A 5879-nucleotide genomic window follows, 5' to 3' on the forward strand; every position below is an offset into this window, starting at 1 on the left:
ACCGCGAATTTTACGATTTGGAATTATAAGATTTTATTAATATTTTTATTAATTGTATATTCGAAAATGAATTTCTGATAATTTTAGGTAAATAATTAGACAAAACTCTAGTTGAGTTTTAGTCTTGTAATTTTATTTCCTATTGTTTGGTAAAGTTTGGTAATTTTCGGAGACAGTCGATTCTGAACCACTGTCGGGGCGGAAATCCACCCGGTACGGCTCAAAAAGTGATTTTTGAGTTTCGTAACTCGGAATCGAATTCCGATCACACCGTTGACTTTGTAATTTCATTTCGAGTCAAGATAGACTCTGAGTACACCCATACCTATTTTCTAGAATATTTTAACTCGGAATGCCGAAATTCGAAGTTACAACCGCAAAGTAAAATTGGGCGATCATTTTTTACTACTCGAATATTGGCCGAAAATACTCGAGCAGGGTTTTAATCACGCCGGAATGCCGAAATCCGAAATTCTAATCGGATATTAGGATCGGGCGATTTAAAATACCCGATCGAGTATTGGCCGATAATACTCGGGCATGGTTATTACACGTGTCCACAAGGTGATCATTTTGCATTGAGATGTGAGAGTTGACTTCCATAAAGCAAATCTCCCATCACTTTCTCAAATATCTCATGACCTCATTAGCCACCCTAGGAGATTTTGTCATTATTGCATAGGGAAAATCTGATTTCCCTCTTCCCTTAAACCCTCACACTCTCACCTTCTCTCCATTTTTCTCTCATTTTTCTCATGTCTTCTTCCATCTTCAATCTTTGATCTCTCAACATTCAACCAATGGATGTTGATGAGATTTAAGTATGTTGTTCATGAGTATGTCAAGAACATATTCAACCGTTGAAATTTTCTAAAACACTTTCTAACTCATTTTGGAAGCAAAACCGAAAATGAGTGTTCTTGAACTCATGAAAAATGTGTTTTGAAACTATGAACAAGTGGTTTTCAAGAAGTTATTACATTGTTGTAATATATGAATTTTTACTTGTTTAAGCCTTTAACCATGGCTTTGGACAAGTTATAAAATGGATGGATGAAAGAGTTTTAAATATTTTAATAGTAATGAGTTTTGAAATATCGGAAAACTAACGAGTTTTTATGATGGTAGTTACGAAGATTTCAGTGTTCGAACCTTGAAACAAAACCACCCGTAGTTGACAATTTAAAGCACACTTCATTAAGGTGAGAATCACGATGGGGAAAAAGAGAAATGATTTTAAGTATTTTAGTAACGATTTTAGAAATATCGAAAACTAACGAATTTTTATTATGGTAGTTACGAAGATTTCGTGTTCGAACCTTGAAACCAAAACACCATTAGTTGAAGAGTTAAAGCACGTTTCATTAAGGTGAGAGAGAACACATCGTGACATAGTGGTGTCCGAATATGACACCCGGATCTCCTAAACCATCTCAAAGGTTTTGGGGTTAACTTGGGTTTTAAGAAACCCAAGATTTTTATGTTTGAATGCTTTTTGAATATATATGATTGTTGATGAAATGTGTTGAATATTGTATATGAATGTTGTTGGAAACTTTTCTGAGTGCAGGTGTTTGAAAAACTAAGTTCAAATATGTTTCGGTTGTCGAAAAGGGCAAAAGTTGGTATTCTGTCCAAGCCCCTATCGCTTGGGCGAGAAACTCTCGCCTGGGCAAGCTCAGCCTCGCTTGGGCGAGGGGAACTTTTGGTTCTGGAACTCCTCGCCCGGGCGATAAATCCTCGCTTGGGCGAGCAAGCCTCGCCTGGGCGAGCCAGGGTCCCGCTTAGGCGAGAAAGCCTAGGATTTCGATGAAATTCTGGAAATCTTTCGCCCTGGCGAGCAAAGGCTTCGCTCGGGCGAAAACGAAAACGAAAAAAAAATAGGATTTTAATGATTTATCGTTTGAGCGAGAATGGGCCTTGCTTGGGCGAGGAAGGCTTAAGTTTAATTGAGATTTAAAGATGGATTGTTGCTTGGGCGAGAGGGTCTCGCTTGAGCGAGAGATGCCCAGTTTTAAAATGGTATTGTTGATTGAATTTTCGCTTGAGCGAAGCGTCCTCGCTTGAGCGAGAGACAGTAATTGTGCTTGACTATTTGGATTGATTGGTTGAGTATGTAATAACCCTAGTATGTGTATGTGATATAAACTACTTTGATATAACGTCGTAATTGAATTAAAAAGTAAAGTATTCAAGGTGTTGGAATTAAATAGTCAAACTCGGTAATTAATTTTAAAGAAAGTATTCCGAGAAGGATGTATGACTTAGGGCGATGCCCAGAAAAGGATACGTGATACCACGGAGCGAGATCGTCTGACCGTAAGTGGCTTGGTCTGGGACCGTCCAGGGTGATTCAGCGATAGTCGTAGTGGTAGGGACGTTACCCTTTGAGTTATGATGTGAATTAGGGCACTGCCCAGAAAGGAACCCGGGATACTACGGAGCGAGATCGGCTGACCGTAAGAGGCTTGGTCGGGGATCGTCCAGGGTACTCAGCGATGGTCGTAGTGGTGGGATGTATTTCCTTTATATTACGTGTTAACGTAAGATCGGGACCCACAAGAAGCATTCCTGAGGGAGATGACTTAAGGTGGACCGATCATGGTAAATAATGATTAAAAGATTTAATCATCTAACTGCAGTTAGTGTTCATATGCATATGGTTAATAATGGAGTAGTGGAGAGGAAATTGACGGTATGACTTAGAGCACCGTGAAGTAAGCGGTGATTCATCAACAATGTCTTGAGGGAGAGTCTAGGTGAGGTGAGTCCCTTGTATTCCTGGGAGAGGACACCCTGTTGGATCGGGCAGTTCTCACACGCCAAACTAGACGATCTCTGACAACCCCTCTTTGCAATCTGGATCAATGAGAGGGATGCCCACAAAGCGTTTGTACGACCTAGGTCCGGGTAGGACTGTTCCTGAGGGATTCGATCGATCTATTTTTAATTTCTTGCGAGGATATGTTTTTCGGGTGCGTACAAAGTGGCTTGGTATGGGACCTGTACTCTTGATTTTTTTACGACTAGGTTATTGGGAGAATATTGGTGTAAGGTGAATGATCATGACATAGCATGCATATATTGCACTTGTGGAAGTGGATTCTCACATTTGAGTTACAAACATCATGCATCATCAACATTATGCACATATTATTACTTATGGTTATGGTATTTGTTTATGAAAGGTATGTTGATACATTATTATGTATATTGATAAATGGTGGGTTATGATGTCGGTTATAGATAATATATGTGTATGTTATTATTTGGAGTATTATATCCACTTATGTGTTATTTAATTATAGTCATGATATCTTGTCGATGAATTATATATTGATAAACGGTGAATTATGATATTGTTTGGGGAATAAGTGTTGTTTAAATTACATAGGTTGATTAGATAATTGTTTATGAGAACAATTGATGAGTCTGGTTATATTACTCATGTAAATTGGATAATTGTTTACGAGAACAACTGATGAGTTATAATGTAATATGTTATACATATATGAACTGTTTTTCATGTCTGTGTGTAATATTATGAGTAAGTCCACACCGTCAATGAATTTATGTTCATTAGATGTCTTACTCTCTCTATTTCTCTTCTTTTTCTATTGCTTGCTTTTCAGACGTGTGCTCGTCAGGTAGGCAGCTTTGCTTGGATTTGGAGCTACCCGTCCGTAATGTTCCAGGAGGGGGCATGCGGAATTGAGGAGAGGCAGTGCCCTAACTTTGGAGATTAGCCACTAGGAGTTACTTATCATTTTGTGACTTTTGAAACACTGACGGCTTTAGCTTGTTCATGTCTTTGTTTAGTGTCTATTGGCGATGATTAATATTTCCGCCCTTTCTTGATGGATATGTATATTAAGTACTTATGATCTTTTATATCTATGAAGATGTATATTCAGGAAATGTTGTATCATTTCAGTTACCGTCAGGTAACCGGTTTTAATTTTCCGCGTTATATGTCACTTAAAGTGATGTCCCGGAAAAGAAGGTTTTTAAAAGGAAACAATTTTTATAACACCAATTCAAAAAAAAAATTACTCACTTTTCCGCGTAATAAATCAAGAGTATTTTTCGGGGCGTTACATTTACCAACAAAGACTGAAATTAAAAGAATATAAAATCATACATGTGAGAAGAATAGAAAATCATAGTTGTGAGTGAGTTTTAGAGTTGAAGATGGTAGATGTGTTGAGAAATGAAGAGACGCCCTAACGAAACGTCAATCATAACCAATGTGAGAGAGATAAGGAACTTTTGTCTCCTTTATTATTTATTTAATGAGTTATTATGTTCAGTTTTGGTAGTTTTAATCTTGTATGTAAGGTTGTATAGTAAGAGATAAGGAACTTTTGGAGGAAAACTTTGTGTAGGCTATTGACATGTGTCCCTAGCTAATGTGGCAAGAGTAAATTTTGCATCAAGTGTTGACTTGTGTCCCTAGCTGATGTGGCAAGAGTTTTTTTGTTATATAGTAAATAGATTCTAAAATATACACCCAAAAACATCTAAAAATAGGTTTTTATTTAGACTCCGATTTATTAAAAAAAATGATTTTTCTATTAAAAACTTAAACAATGGAACCTGTGTAGAGATTCAAGGTAAAAATATAGTGATAAGATCTCACCACATATGCTAAAGGCAAGAAAATGATGAAAGTAATATAACTAATAAAAAATGAATAAATGTAAAAGGTGGATAAATGATTGAAATATGACACCAAATATAGGGAAGTACTCTAACTATTGGTGCGTTAAGCTAAAAGAATATGATACAGAGATTGATAACTAGACAAAAAATACTCTTAACATAAGTGAAGTATGTTAAGACATTAGATATTCTATGGGTGTGTTTGGTATAGATTAAGTTTATAAATTTGAGATTATAAACTATGAGATTATAATCTCTTAAGATTATAACTTGTTTATGTTTGAGTACCTTAACTAAGAATTGAATATAAACTAACTTGTTTTGTTTGGATAAGGTAAAAAACTTATTTTTTACATAGTAAATTACAGAAAAGGGTATGAGGTTATTTGTTTATGTTATGATTATTTTATTTGTTTTTACACTATTTAAATATACATTTTTTAACATCTACCATCATATATATTTTTATTATAATTTTTTAATTTTTAATATTGCATAAGAAACGCTAAAAATATATTAAAATAAAAAATATAATATAAAAACCAATATCAATATTAAAAAATAATATGATACATAAATAAATAGAAGTTGTTAAACTTGAATTATACAATTGCCAAGATAAATAATACACAAATATCAAGTTTCATACAAAAATTTTAATAATGTCATCCATAATTGAATCTTGAACAAGACAAATGTGCTCAGAAGAAATATTATCTATATGTTCAGCAAGATCACCATCATCATCATTGGTAACATCATCATCAATATTTGGTATATCATCATCATGGTCATCCATAATTTAAACTCAGGATCTGAGATGCTATTTTGTCTAATAAAATTGTGTATTGTCATTGTAGCAATAACTAGTTGGACCTAAGTAGAATATTTAAATTTGGGCATGCGACATAAAATTACAAATTTATTCTTCAAAACATCGAATGTTTTTTCTATGGTGTTCCTTAAGCTAGAGTGATGATAAGTGAAGACTTCATTTTGTCTATTAAATCCAACAGCTCACTTGAATTCAGGAAGATGATATCGCTCACATTTATATGGCCCTAAGTATTCATGGTGTTGGATAACCAGCATCTACCAAATGATATTTACCTGACAAACAATTAAAAAATGTCAAGAGAAATTAGAACTCAATAATATTAGTTGGATTACAAATAGTATTAATTAAAATGAAACTATTGAAGGAAATTAATTATCAA

The sequence above is a fragment of the Lupinus angustifolius genome, chromosome LG06 (assembly GCF_001865875.1).
Source record: "Lupinus angustifolius cultivar Tanjil chromosome LG06, LupAngTanjil_v1.0, whole genome shotgun sequence".
In the NCBI taxonomy this organism is placed as follows: Eukaryota; Viridiplantae; Streptophyta; class Magnoliopsida; order Fabales; family Fabaceae; genus Lupinus; species Lupinus angustifolius.